This window comes from Pristiophorus japonicus, chromosome 20 (genome assembly GCF_044704955.1).
Source record: "Pristiophorus japonicus isolate sPriJap1 chromosome 20, sPriJap1.hap1, whole genome shotgun sequence".
Taxonomy (NCBI): Eukaryota; Metazoa; Chordata; class Chondrichthyes; family Pristiophoridae; genus Pristiophorus; species Pristiophorus japonicus.
The window spans coordinates 69084584-69099897 of record NC_091996.1 but is presented as its reverse complement, the minus strand read 5'-3'; the positions used below and the strand labels follow the sequence as shown (position 1 = coordinate 69099897).

The 15314-nt window shown below is 49.9% G+C and overlaps 1 long non-coding RNA gene across 1 annotated transcript; it reads right to left on the bottom strand.

The window, feature by feature from the left end:
- Window positions 1–1013: 1013 nt before the first annotated feature.
- On the bottom strand, window positions 1014–7273 carry LOC139232960 (uncharacterized). The gene is made up of 3 exons (XR_011588123.1): window positions 7224–7273; window positions 2758–2898; window positions 1014–1871 (listed from the first exon to the last, which is right to left on the bottom strand). It is a non-coding gene; the product is annotated as an uncharacterized lncRNA (long non-coding RNA).
- Between the last annotated feature and the right edge of the window lie 8041 nt (window positions 7274–15314).

Here is a 15314-nt window from a genome sequence, read left to right as displayed (position 1 = left end):
TGAGCACCTTCAACAGTGGGTGAATATCTGGTGATGGGCAAAGAAAGCAATGGAGGAACTGCTTGGGGTCTGACACTGGAGGATAGACAGCGCTGGATAGCTATAGTGCAGTTAAATGCTGGGGAGGGTGACTGGATGGTATACAGTGCTGGATATTTATGGTACAGTCAAATGTTGTGGGGGTGGGGGGGTGACACTGGATGGTATACAGTGCTGGATATCTGCAGTACAGTTAAATGGTGGGGGAGGTGACACTGGATATCTGCAGTGCAGGAAATACTTGGGGGGTGGAGGGTGTGACACGAGCGTATACAATACTGGACACATACATTTTCAGGCAAGGACAGTGACTGAGGAGGAAGATCACAAGCAACACAGTAACTGAGCTGGGGGAAGAAGGTGTCGAGGAGAGGCACGTGGTTGTTCTCGGAGGGATTGATGGCCTTTTCTGCAGCTGTAACCAGGGGTCCTGAATGGCCGTTGTCTCCAATGTGCCAGGATAGGAATATAACTGAGCTGGAGGGGAGGATGAGCAGTCTTAAGCCATGGTTCATGTTGGAACCGCAGAGTTGGTTGTCTGATTCACCCGTGATGCAAATTCAGCTCACCTCTGACCTCTCCTGGAAATCCAGTCAATAGCTGCAGTCGGAGGGGCCCAGCAACTGGCTGTGTAGATGACTACATAGCTCTGGCAAGCCTGTGTGGTGACTGGTGTGCAACGGCCACCACACGTTAAAAAAATCCACGCACAAGCATCTTCCACACTTCAACATTTAGTTCGGGACCTGGAATATTAGGTCCATCATTGAAACACCTGTGAACTTCTTGGGGTGGTAGCAAGTCATCCTCGACTCGCGGGACTGCCTATGATGATGGATGACTGGGCAGGTAACAAACCATAAAACCTGTCCCCAGAAACCCATAGCTATACAAACATATTTTATAAATGTACCAAGGAGCCAGAATGAATAATTATTTATTGAGTGATTACACTTAACTTAGTTATGTCCTCTGTACACACATCTTAATGTTAGTTGATGTAAGTTGTATAAATAATTGAAAATGCAGAATGTCATAAAGTTTAGAGGAGTTTCATAAGTCTTGTGCTTTCTTGGATCCTTGTTTGCGCCCTATGTGCTGGTGCAGGTTCGGGAGTGCACTGGGTAGCCAATAACATGAGGGCATCCTCCGCGGTGAGAGTCTCGGGAGAGAGGAGAAAGCCTTTGTTTGGAGTGGGTGCCCTGTGGCCCACTGTGGTACCTAGCCACACAAGAGTCTGACATTCCCAGGGCCAATCCTTGCTTTTCGCTGAGCTTGACCGATCTCAGCCAGGGCAGCAGTTGAGTTATAATAACTGGCCCTCAGCAAATTCAACCAAGGGGAGCATAGCATCCAAAACCAGGCTCAGCTTCACCAAAGGTCTGAATTCCTAGAAGTATTAATAGGAGCCCTGCTTTCCCGTTCCAAACCTCGGTGTACTGAGACCAATTGTAGGCCTTCCTGGTTACTGAGATTGATTAACTCAACATAGCTCGTCCAGCTCAGCTCCCCCTGGACCATGCCCACATCAGGAGCTAGGGCTATGATTCTTAATCTGCTCATCCTGTTCATTGTTGCTATAACCACAGAAGCAGCTTATTTCCCAGGTGAAATTCCTCAGCTCCTTTGTCAGTAGCCTGAAAGCTGGACGAGGCTTTGACCAAACATCGACTTTCCTTGGAAATGTCCATCGGAGGGAAGTGAGGCAGCACAGAACACGAGTAGGAACAGAACCGTCTCCATCATGTTTCAGGAGCACTTGGAAAGGACTTGCGCAGTTGATCAGTTGCCATAGAGATTCCTCAGGATTGAATTGTTTGCCACTAAATTAGCTGAAAGAGAGAGAAGGAAAATTAGAATAAACTAGTAGATCTCCCTTGGCATTGCTCACAATCATTGGGCTGCTGTGGGGTGGGTTGGTTGGAGTGGTGGGGGGGGGCAGCAGGGGGTTAATCACCACTGACAACATCTGGAAAGGAGTTTGTGATTGGTTCTTGGAAAATAAATAAAGGGAAGGACTTGCATTTATATAGCGCCTTTCACAACGTCAGGATGTTCCAAATCCCTTTACGGCCAATGAAGACAGTGTGTAATGTAGGAAATGCGGCAGCCAATTTTAGCACGGCAAGATCCCACAAACAGCAATGCGATAAATGACCTGATAATCTGTTTTAGTGTTGTGGATTGAGGGATAAATATTGGGCCAGGACACCGGGGAGAACACTTCTACCAGGAGATTGGTTTCTCTAAAGGGTCTATAAGGGGAAAAAAGAATTGGTCGTAGTGTAAAATGAGCTGCCAATTCGCTATCGCCCATTTTATGCTATGCCCAAGAGACCAATTCCACCCCATGGGGTGACTGCCAATAGCAAAGAAGGGGAACCATTCCAGTCAGTGCTCATGTTTGATTTGTTGTCTCGATATGTCCCTCGCTCCTCGGTAGTTTTTCTACCTGCTTTTCAATTTGTGATTCATCGGCTGAAATGTTATAGCCTGAAGCAACAATCAGTTGCCAGTGTGACAAACAAATTTGCATTTAAATGAGTGTGACAATTGAAATGTGAGCTGGGCACAAGATTTTCACTAAATCTGAGAATCTGTTGTGGCAGTGCTGATAGTGTGGCAATGCTATTGGAAGGGGAGGAGCCTCCACGAGGTCATCTTGATCATGTCAGATTGTGCTATCCCTTCTCCTGCACTTAATGTGCTGAACCTTACCTAGTGGTCCGGTAACTGAGGGTTGATGGGCCCACCAGGCAGGCCAGGAGGCTGGTGACGGTCACAGAAGATTGTTCCGTTGATGAAGTGGAAGCTGTCCCCGGGCACCAGCCTGTTTCTGCAGGTAACACAGGTGAAGCACTGTGGAGACAGAGTGCGCAGGTTAGGGGCCTCTCGACCTCCTGATCGGCCCAGTAGCAGAGCTCAGACACCAGTACAGCACACATGGCTCCTGCCACAAACACAGCAACCAAATGAATGAAAACAACTCACCTTTATATGCCTTTAATGTAGGCAATTCATACATTTGACACTGAGTCAAAGGAGGAGATACTGGGAGGGGTAACTACAAGTTTGGTCAAAGGGGTGGGTTTTAAGAAGGGTCATAAAGGAGGAGAGCGAGGTGGAGAGATTTAGAGAGGGAATTCTAGAGCATAGAGTCTAGCGAAAAATGGTGGCGCATAGGGAAAAGGGGACCACAAGGAACGGAAAAAACTTGAGGATTTTAGGGCTGGAGGTCACAGAGATAGGGAGGGGAGAGGTCACAGAGATAGGGAGGGGAGAGGTCACAGAGATAGGGAGGGGAGAGGTCACAGAGATAAGGAGCAGTGAGGTCACAGAGAGGGGAGAGGCCATGAAGGACTTCAAATGTGAGGTGTTGGTGGACTGGGAACCAATGAAGGGCAGAGAGCACAGGAGTGATGAGTGACTGGGATTTGGTGCAAGTTAGGATACAGGCAGCAAAGCTGAGATTTACAGAAGGTGGAAGATGGGAGGCCAGCAAGAAGAGCATTGGAATAGTCAAGTGTAGAGGTAACAAAGGCAGGGATGAGGATTTCAGCAGCACATGGGCTGAGGCAGGGGCAGAGACAGGCGATGTTACGGAGATGGAAATGTGCTTTGTGATGGAGTGCAATTAGCTTTAACTGGTCTGGTAGTGACTATTTGTGGGTTGCACAACTTCAGGTTATTTTGAGGTGTTGTAAACACCAATTAGAGACAGCGCCATCTCCTGCCATACACAAAACTTCCTTTCAGAGACTTATGATAGTGCTCGCATCCTCCATTGCTCCTTGTGGTTCTGAGCTGCTGTGGTTATCACCACGCTGTTAGTACCAGCCATGGCTCAGTGGGCAGCACTCTCGCCTCCAAGTTACAAGGTTCAAGGTTGTGGGTTCAAGTCCCACTGGAGCACAAAATTGAGGCTGACACTCCAGTGCAGTACTGAGGGAGTGCTGCACTGTTGGAGATGAAGTCTTTCTGATGAGATGTTAAATTGAGGGCCCATCTGCCCCCTCAGGTAGATGTAAAAGATTGATGAAGAGCAGGGGTGTCTTGGCCAATATTAACCCCTCAACCAACATCAATAAAACAGGTGATCTAGTCATTACCATATTACTGTTTATATGGCAACTATTTGTGTGCAAATTGGCTGTCGTCTTTCTTACATTACAACAGTGACGACACTTCAAAAGTACTTAATTGGCTGTAAATCACTTTGGGATATCTTGAGGTTGTGAAAGGCGCTATAGAAATGCAAGTTCTTTCTTTTGTTATCAGAATTTGCACCAGTAAAATGCTGAGGGCTTTCGGTCAGAATTAATTAACTGAAATTTGTGTATCAATATTCCTTCGAAAATGATTTTTAAGCTAAATTCAGGGCAAGAAACACGGAAGGTTTTAAAAGTCAACAGACACTATCAAATAGCATCAGTGAGGAGTCCCAGGAACGACCGCAGCTCCGTCACATTCTGTGGTCTGGGTGCATTCTTGATGGCCTCCGTCTTGGAGTCCATGGGTCTGATGCCGTCCACCGCAATCTTTCTCCCCAGAAATTTGACCTCTGGCGCCAAGAAAGCACACTTGGAGCATTTCAGCCTGAGTCCCACTCTGTCCAGTCGCTTGAGAACCTCTTCCAGGTTGTGCAAGTGTTCAGTGGTGTTGCGGCCAGTGATCAAGATGTCGTCTTGGAACACCACAGTGCGCAGAACAGATTGCAGCAGACTCTCCTTGTTCCTCTGGAAGATGGCTGCCGCCGAATTAATCCCAAAGGGGCATCTGTGGTATATGAACAGTCCTCTGTGCGTGTTGATGCACGTCAATTTTTTCAAAGGTTTAGCCAGCTCCTGTGTCATGTAAGCAGAGGTTAGATCCAGTTTGGTGAACGACTTCCCCCCCTGCTAGCATTGCAAACAGGTCATCTACTTAGGGTAGTGGGTACTGGTCCTGTAATGAGACTTGGTTGATCGTTTCCTTGTAGTCCCCGCAGATTCTGACTGTCCCATCGCTCTTCAACACTGGAACAATTGGACTGGCCCACTCGTTGAACTTGACTGGCGATATGATCCCCTCTCGTTGAAGTCTATCCAGCTCGATCTTGATTTTCTCTCGCATCATGTATGGAACCGCTCAGGCCTTGTGATGAACGGGTTGTGCATCAGGGACTAGATGGATCTGCACTTTGGCGCCTGTGAAGTTGCCGAGGCCTGGCTCGAATAACGACGGGAATTTGTTCAGCACTTGGGTGCACGAGCCGTCATCCACCGAAGACAGTGCTTTGATGTCGTCCCAGTTCCATCGGATCTTTCCTAGCCAGCTTCTGTCAAACAACTTGGGCCATCGCCTGGTACAATCCATAGTGATAAATCATGCACAGCTCCATTGTACGATACCTTCACTGCCACACTACCAATGACTGGTATGAGCTCTTTGGTGTAAGTGCGCAGCTTGGTGTGGATCGGGCTTAGTTTTGGACTTTGTGCCTTGTTGCCCCACAGTTTCTCAAAAGCCTTCTGGCTCAAAATTGACTGACTCTTCCCTGTGTCCAATTCCATGGAAACTGGAATACCGTTTAATTTGACTTTTAACATTACCGAAGGGCTTTTGGTGGTGAAGGTGTGTACTCCATACACTTCCTCTTCAGCCTCGGGTTGAGTTGCCTCTCTTATTCGTTCAGCGTGATCTGCACCGGATCGGTCATCTTCTGCCGACTCTGCCACACGGTGAGTCGCAGCACGTTTGCACATTCGCTGGAGGTGCCCCATTGTTCCATAGCCCTTGCACATGTAGTGCTTGAATCAACATTGATGGGCTCGATGATTACCCCTGCAGTGCCAACTGCTAATGAATTCACATTCATGCCCCATGGCAGACTCTGAGTCATCCTAGGTCTGGCCTCTGCGGGCGTGTAGGCCCTGCCATGTACAGTTCTGCCTGCTGAAGGCGTTATTTTATGCACAGTACTTGTCGGTGAGCTTTGATGCTGCAAAGATATCTGTTTAGTGTTATCGTTCGTGGACATAAAAGCCTGGGCTATCGTGATGGCCTTGCTCAGATCTAGGCATTCGGCAGACAGCAGTTTGCGAAGAATGATCTCGTGGCTGATTCCAAGCACGAAAAAATCCCGCAACTCTTCCCCCAAAAATCCAGCAAATAAGCATGGTCCTGCAAGGTGTCTTAGGTCGGCGACATAGCTTGCCACATCCTGGCCCTCGGAGTGGTGGAGCGTATAAAAGCAATACCTGGCCATCAAGCTGCTCTCCTTCGGCTTGAGGTGTTCCCGAACCAGCGTGCACAACTCTGCATATGTCTTGTCCATTGGTTTCGCCGGTGCTAGCAGATTTTTGATGAGGCCATATATCGTGGACCCGCAAATGGTGAGGAGGATCGCCTCGCGCTGGACCGCGGTTTTTCATTTTCCAGCTCGTTGGCTACAAAGTACTGGTCAAGACGATCAACTAAAGCTTCCCAATAATCACCCTCAACAAAATACCAACAGCAGCCATAACTGCATGAAAGTTCGTGATCTGTTACTCGTCGCCAATTGTTACATTTAGAATAACGCCACAAGACTGTATATCTTAAGCTCAAACTGTTGTGACCTTGGTCTCTTTATAACTCCTTGGTAACTCCAGAGTGAGGAGGCAGCATGATAGACTGCCTTTTATACCTGCTTGCCTACAGGTGCGCCCCCTGGTGGCAAATCTTATACATATGGATGTAAACATTACCAAACACCACTGGTCCTCATTACCATTAGTCGTATACCTGGGCAAGCAGGGGCCAGATCGAAGCTCAGAACTCCCTCAGTCTGTCACGTTGCGGGGCGATTGGTGCATTGGGGGGGGGGGGGTGAGTGGGGTCGGTGTGGGGGGGGGGGTGGAGTGTGGAGGGTCAGGTCGGTGCGGGAGGGTCGTTCAGGTGTGTCAGTGTAGGTGTATTAAAAGGAGCGGTGAGTGGCAGCCCCTGGACAGTGTGGTGGCCCTGACCTGCGACAGACAATCAGCAGCAGGTCGGGGCCATAAAAGGTGCGTCAGTGTCAGGGAAGGTGCGCCAGGGAAGGTGTGTCAGTGTGCGAAGTCACACAGCTCACTAACAGGCTCCAGTTGAGGAATGGGTTTGCTCCAGGCTGTGCAGTTTGGTGTGCGATAATGGGGACAGGCGAATGGAGAAAGATCCAGGCTAACCTCGAGATGATAAACACTGTCTCGAGCCCTCATCACCAGTTCACTCGACGGGATGGGCCGAGCACAAGCTCGACAGGATCCACCATTCCCAAACAACCTGTAAGACAAGAGAGAAACGTGAGAGGGAGGGAGAGAGAGGGAGGGAGGGGGGAGGGACAGAGAGAGAGGGAGGGGGGAGGGACGGAGAGAGAGGAGGGCGGGACAGAGGGGGGAGGGACAGAGAGAGAGGAGGGAGGGACAGAGTGGGGAGGGACAGAGAGAGAGGAGGGAGGGACAGAGGGGGGAGGGACAGAGAGAGAGGAGGGAGGGACAGAGAGGGAGGGGGGAGGGACAGAGAGGGAGGGACAAAGGGGGAGGGAGAGAGAGGGGTGAGAGAGAGTGGTGAGAGAGAAAGGGGGAGGGACAGAGAGAGAGGAGGGAGGGACAGAGAGGGAGGGGGGAGGGACAGAGGGGGAGGGACAGAGAGAGAGGAGGGAGGGACAGAGAGGGAGGGGGGAGGGACAGAGAGGGAGGGGGAGGGACAGAGAGGGAGGGGGAGGGATAGAGAGAGAGAGGAGGGAGCGACAGAGGGGGGAGGGGGAGGGAGAGAGAGGGATGAGAGAGAGTGGTGAGAGAGAGAGGGGGAGGGACAGAGGGGGAGGGAAGGAGAGAGAGGAGGAAAGGAGAGAGAGGAGGAAGCCGAGAGATAAAAGGGAGTGGGGGTACATAAGAAATAGGAGCAGGAGTGGGTCATTTGGCCCCTCGAGCCTGCTCTGCCATTCAATAGGATCGTGACTGATCTGATCATGGACTCAGCTCCACTTCCCTGCTCGGTCCCCATAACCCTAAACTCATTTATTGTTCAAAGATCTGTCTATCTCTGGCTTAAATATATTCAATGACCCAGCCTCCAAAGCTCTCTGGGGCAGAGAATTCCACAGATTTACAATCCTCGGAGAAGAAATTCCTCATCATCTCAGTTTTAAATGTGCATCTCCTTATTCTGAGACTATGTCCCCTAGTTTTAGTTTCCCCCATGTGTGGAAATGTCCTCTCTGCATCCACCTTGTTGAGCCCCCTCATTATCTTATATGTTTCAACAAGATCACCTCTCATTCTTCTGAGCTCCCATGTGTATAGGCCCAACCTACTCACTCTATCCTCATAAGCCAACCCCCTCATATCCAGACTTAACCCAGTGAACTTTCTCTGAACAGCCTCCAATACAAGTATATCCTTCCTTAAATACGGAGACCAAAACTCTATGCAGTATTCCAGGTGTGGCCTCATCAATACCCTGTACAGTTGTAGCAGGAATTCTCTGCTTTTATACTCTATTCCCCTTGCAATAAAGGTCAACATTCCATTTGCCTTCCTGATCAACTTGCTGTACCTGTGTACTAACTTTTTGTGTTTCATGCACAAGGACCCCCAGGTCTCTCTGTACTGCAGCACTTTGCAATTTTTCTCCATTTAAATTATAATTTGCTTTTCTATTATTTCTGCCAAAGTGGATAATCTCACATTTTCCTACATTATACTCCAAGTGCCAACTTTTTGCCCACTCACTGAGCCTGTCTATATCCCCTTTGCAGATTTTTTGTGTCCTCCTCACAACTTGCTTTCCCACCCATCTTTGTATCGTCAGCAAACTTGGCTACATTACACTCGGTCCCTTCATCCAAGTCATTAATATAGATTGTAAATAGTTGAGGACCCAGCACCGATCCCTGTGGCACCCCACTAGTCACTGTTTGCCAACCGGAAAATGACTCATTTATCCCTACTCTCTGTTTTCTGTTAGTTAGCCAATCCTCTATCCATGCTAATATATTATCCCCAACTCTGTGAACTTTTATCTTGTGCAGTAACCTTTTATGCAGCACATTATCGAGTGACTTTTGGAAATCCAAATACGCCACATCCACTGGTTCCCCCCTACTCATTACATCCTCAAAAGAGCTCCAGCAAATTTGTCAAACATGATTTCCCTTTCATAAAACCATGCTGACTCTGCTTGATTGAATCATGCTTTTCCAAATGTCCTGCTACTGCTTCCTTAATAATGGACTCCAGCATTTTCCCAACGACAGATGTTAGGCTAACTGGTCTATAGTTTCCTGCTTTTTGTCTGCCTCCTTTTTTTAAATAGGGGCATAGAAACATAGAAAATAGGCGCAGGAGTAAGCCATTCGGCTCTTCGAGCCTGCACCACCATTCAATATGAACATGGCGTTACATTTGCAGTTTTCCAGTCGCTGGGAGCTCTCCAGAATCCAGGAAATTTTGGTAGATTACAACCAATGCATCCCCTATCTCTGCAGCCACTTACCCTAGGATGTAAGGCATCAGGTCCAGAGGACTTGTCAGACTTTAGTCCCATTATTTTTACCGAGTACTACTTCATTAGTGATAGTGATTGTATTAAGTTCCTCCCTACTTATGCACATGATTATGCACAATTGGGATGCTTTTAAGTGGGAGTGAGAGCAATGGGGAGGGGAGGAAGAGAGAGGGGGGAATGGAGGTAGAAAGGGAGGGAGGGAGACAGAGATAGGAGGAAGAAGAAGGGGAGAGCACGATTCGGAGGGAGAGAGCGCGAGCGATTCGGAGGGAGGGCGAGAGCGCAACTCGGAGGGCGAGAGCGCCAGATTCGGAGGGCGAGCGAGCGAGATTCGGAGGGAGAGAGAGAGAGATTCGGAGGGCGAGAGAGAGATTCAGAGGGCGAGAGAGAGATTCAGAGGGCGAGAGAGAGATTCAGAGGGCGAGCGAGAGAGATTCAGAGGGCGAGCGAGAGAGATTCAGAGGGCGAGCGAGAGAGATTCAGAGGGCGAGAGAGAGAGATTCAGAGGGCGAGAGAGAGAGATTCAGAGGGCGAGAGAGAGATTCAGAGGGCGAGCGAGAGAGATTCAGAGGGCGAGCGAGAGAGATTCAGAGGGCGAGCGAGAGAGATTCAGAGGGCGAGAGAGAGAGATTCAGAGGGCGAGCGAGAGAGATTCAGAGGGCGAGCGAGAGAGATTCAGAGGGCGAGCGAGAGAGATTCAGAGGGCGAGCGAGAGAGATTCAGAGGGCGAGCGAGAGAGATTCAGAGGGCGAGCGAGAGAGATTCAGAGGGCGAGCGAGAGAGATTCAGAGGGCGAGCGAGAGAGATTCAGAGGGCGAGCGAGAGAGATTCAGAGGGCGAGCGAGAGAGATTCAGAGGGCGAGCGAGAGAGATTCAGAGGGCGAGAGAGAGAGAGAGATTCGGAGGGCGAGAGAGAGAGATTCGGAGGGCGAGAGAGAGAGATTCGGAGGGCGAGCGAGAGAGATTCGGAGGGCGAGAGAGATTCGGAGGGCGAGCGAGAGAGATTCGGAGGGAGAGAGAGAGAGATTCGGAGGGCGAGAGAGAGATTCGGAGGGCGAGAGATGTGCGGGAGAGCGCAGGGGTGGGAGAGGGCGGGTGATATGTCCTTACTATAGAGTATAAATGCACTCGAGACCCATACTTGAGAGGTCGTCACTCTGTGACCAGTTACCTTTATTACCACGACCTCAAGTGAAGGTGGGTGGAGCTTCCCCTTTTATACCTGAAAGTCCAGGTTAGGAGTGTCTGTTACAAGTTCGCCCCTTGTGGTCATTGTTCTCACAGTGTACAACTTAGGTCAGCTTATACATGGGTTACAATGATAGTTGAATACATGACATCACCTCCCCCCCCCAAAGTCTTATTGGAATCACAGGTTAAGTCTCTCTGGTGGTTTATGCTCCCTTGTCGAGCGCCTGAGTTGGGTCTCCGGTTGTTGGGCGCTGGCCTGAGTGTCTGCTGTTTGCGGTGCCTCAGGCCTGTCCGGACTGCCCACAGTGACTGGGCTCTCCTCCACTTGGTTCCGGTGTTTGGTCATCTGTGGTGGAGTGAACTCTACGTCATGTTCTTCCTCTGCTTCTTCTATGGGGTTGCTGAACCTCCTTTTAGTTTAATCCACGTGTTCATTGGTAAGTTGAACTACCAAAACCCTATTCCCCTCTTTGACAATCACACTGCCTCCAAGCCATTTGGGCCCTGCAGCATAATTAAGGACAAAGACAGGGTCATTGACATCAATACATCGCGCCCTCGCATTCCTGTCATGGTAGTCACATTGTGACTGACGCCTGCTCTCAACAATTTCTTTCATAGTCGGATGTATAAGGGATAACCTGGTTTTGAGCGTCCTTTTCATTAGCAACTCTGCGGGTGGAACCCCTGTGAGCGAGTGTGGTCGGGTCTATTGGCCAACAGGAGGCGTGATAAGTGGCTTTGTAGGGAACCCCCTTGGATTCTGAGCATCCTGTTTGATTATCTGCACTGCTCGTTCTGCCTGGCCGTTTGAGGCCGGCTTGAACGGTGCCGTTCTGACATGGTTGATTCCATTGCCTGCCATGAAGTCCTGGAATTCAGTGCTTGTGAAGCACGGGCCATTGTCGCTGACCAAGACATCCGGTAGACCATGGGCGGTGAACATTGCCTGTAAACTTTCTACCGTGGCAGAGGATGTGCTTGAATTTAAAATGGCACACAATACATTTGGAGTAGGTGTCTACTACAACCAAAAACATTTTTCCCATGAAAGGACCTGCGTAATCCACACAGATGCGTGACCATGGCTTGGCGGGCCAGGATCAGGGGCTAAGGGGGGCTTCCCTGGGTGCATTGCCCAGCTGAGCACACGTGTTGCACCTGCGAACAAAAGTTCCAGGTCTGCATCTATCCCTGGCCACCAAACGTGTGACCTGGCAATTGCCTTCATCATGACAATGCCCGGGTGCTCATTGTGAAGTTCTCTGATAAACACCTCTCTGCCTATCTGGGGCATGACTACTCTGCCTACTGTAGGGAAACAATTGGCCTGAATCAAGAGTTCATCCTTGCGCCTATGAAATGGTTTAAATTCCTCAGGGCATGCCCCGTATGTGGCTGCCCAGTCCCCATTCAGGACACATTTCTTAACTAAAGACAGTAGCGGGTCTTTATTTGTCCAGACTTTAATCTGACGGGCTGTCACAGGTGAGCCTTCGCTTTCGAAAGCTTCAACAGCCATGACCATCTCAGCATCATGCTCAGTTGCCCCCTCAGTGGTGGCTAGTGGGAGCCTGCTGAGTGCATCGGCGCAGTTTTTAGTGCCCAGTCTGTGCCAAATTGTATAGTCATAGGCGGCTAATGTGAGTGCCCACCTCTGTATGCGGGCCGATGCATTCGCATTTATGGCCTTGTTGTCGGTCAAAAGGGACGTTAGGGGTTTGTGATCTGTCTCCAGCTCAAATTTCCTGTCAAACAGGTACTGGTGCATTTTTTCTTTACTGTATATATACATGCTAGCGCTTCCTTTTCTACCATCCCGTAGCCCCTTTCTGCCTGGGACAGACTTCTGGAGGCATAAGCTACCGGCTGTAACTGACCATTGGCATTCACATGCTGCAACACACACCCAACCCCATAGGACGACACATCGCACGTTTAAACAAGTTTCTTACACGAGTTATATAACGTTAACAGTTTGTTGGAGCATAACAAATTGCGTGCTCTATCAAAAGCCCTTTCCTGGCTGTCCCCCCAGACCCAATCGCGACCTTTGCGTAGGAGCACGTGTAGCTGCTCTAACAACGTGCTCAATTTGGGAAGAAAGTTACCAAAATAGTTCAGGAGCCCCAGGAACGAACGCAGCTCCTTCGTGTTACGGGGTCTGGGTGCTCTCTGGATCGCTTCCGTTTTGGATGCAGTAGGTCTGATCCCATCTGCTGCTAACCTCCTCCCCAGGAATTCTGCCTCTGGAGCTAAGAAGATGCACTTCGCCTTTTTCAGTCGCAGCCCTACCCGGTCCAGTCTGCGTAGCACCTCCTCCAGGTTGTGGAGGTGTTCTTCAGTATCGCGACCCGTCCTGAGGATGTCGTCTTGAAAAACCACCGTCCTTGGAATCGACTTGAGGAGGCTTTCCATATTTTGCTGAAAGATCGCGGCGGCCGAACGAATCCCGAACGGACATCTGTTATACTCAAACAACCCCTTGTGTGTCGTGACGGTGGTCAGCTTCTTTGACTCACTCGCCAGCTCCTGGGTCATGTAAGCTGAGGTCAGGTCCAATTTTGACAAGCATCGCAAAGAGGTCCTCCGCTCTCGGTAGCGGGTACTGGTTTTGGAGTGACACCCGATTGATGGTGGCCTTGTAATCGCCACATATCCTGACCGACCCATCCACCTTCAGCACCGGCACACTCTGGTCGCCCAGTCACTGAATTCGACTGGCGAGATGATGCCTTCCCTCAGCAGGCGGTCCAATTCGCATTCTATCTTTTCCCGCATCACGTATGGCACCGCTCTGGCCTCGTAGAGTTTACATCGGGCCCGTCCTCCTTGTACATCAACCTGGCTGCAGGCTTCCTGCACATAGGCACCAAGTGACCGCTGACTATGCAGTTTCTGCAGGTATATTGCTGATACCTGCAAGCTCTGGCTGGATATTTGCCTCCACACCTCCAGCATGAGCTGGAGGCCCCGTTGTTGGAAACAAAAGGTCCATTACCAGTCGATCCTCTCTGACTGTCTCTATAATTGTCCTTAAGCGCACTATTAACAGGTATTGATGGCCCCATTACTGGCCGCATTGTCCATAGCGATGGCATGAATCGCCGTTCAGCTAGCCATTGTCTCTGTTGAATTCCCCCTTTGGGTTCGACTACAGGCTGGGGTATGTCCGATTGCCCTTGTCTGCCTAGAGAACTGTGTGCCACGTTAATAATGTTGACTCCCTGGTCGTTTGCCGCATTTGAGTCAAGATTTTTGTCATACGTCATTCTGGTCTCTTCCTCCCCTGAGATAAATGTCTGGGCTATCAGAGCCGCCGCTTCCAAGGTCAAGTCTTTGGTCTCAATCAATTTCCTGAAAACCCCAGCGTGCCTGATGCCCTCAATAAAAAAGTCTCGCAGTATCTCCGCTCTGCATGCATCTGGGAACTTACATAGGCTCGCCAGTCGCCGGAGGTCTGCCACGAAGTCTGAAACGCTTTGCCCTTCTCGCCGCCGGTGCGTGTAAAACCGGTGTCTCGCCATGTGCCTGCTGCTCGCCAGTTTAAGGTGTTCCCGATCAACTTACTGAGCTCTTCGAATGTCTTGTCTGCCGGCGTCTCTGGCACTAGAAGGTCCTTCATCAGGGAGTAGGTTCTGGATCCACAAACCGTCAGGAGATGAGCCCTGCGTTTGTCGGCCGAATCCTGTCCCAAACATTCCTTAGTGACAAAACTTTGCTGTAGTCTCTCAATAAAGTCGTCCCAATCATCACCAACACAGTACCTCTCTTCTGTGCTGCTAGTGGCCATGCTCGCGTGGTTTAAATCCCAGTTTCTCATCGCCAATGATATGTCCTTACTATACAGTATAAATGCACACGAGGCCCATACTTGAGAGAAGGTCACTCTGTGACCAGTTACCTTTATTACCAAGACCTCAAGTGATGAAGGTAGGTGGAGCTTCCCCTTTTATAACTGAAAGTCCAGGTTAGGAGAGTCTCCCACAAGTTCGCCCCTTGTGGTCAATGTTCTCAAGGTGTACAACTTAGGTCAGCTTATACATGGTTTACAATGATAGTTGAATACATGACAGCGGGGGCGGGTGGGAGAGGGAGAGAGAGTTGGGGAGGGAGAGAGAGTTGGGGAGGGAGGGAGGGGGTGGGAGAGAGAATGGGTGGGGGAGAGAGAGAGAGTGCGAGGGGAGAGAGAGGGGGGAAGAGTGAGGGGGGAGAGACGGAGGGAGAGAGAAGGACTAAGAGAGAGCATGAGAGAGGGGAGGGAGAGAGAGAGACAGGACAGTGAGGGGGGAGAGTGGGAGGGAGAAAGAGATGGGAGAGAGAGTGTGATGGGGAAGGAGAGAGAGATGGGGAGTGTAATATAGAGCTCCCCCAGTGGACCACTGCTTCACCTAATGGTAATGCAACTGATGTAAATACAATAAAGGATCATGTGACAAGGTTACATGACAAGTTCCTGTAGAGCCATCTTGTGTATGTGTTAGTGGTGTCATAAAGAATATATCACATTGGCGATGAAGATAAGATAATCAGATTACCTGGCTGAAATTTTTGATGGTGTATCATTCAGGCAAACA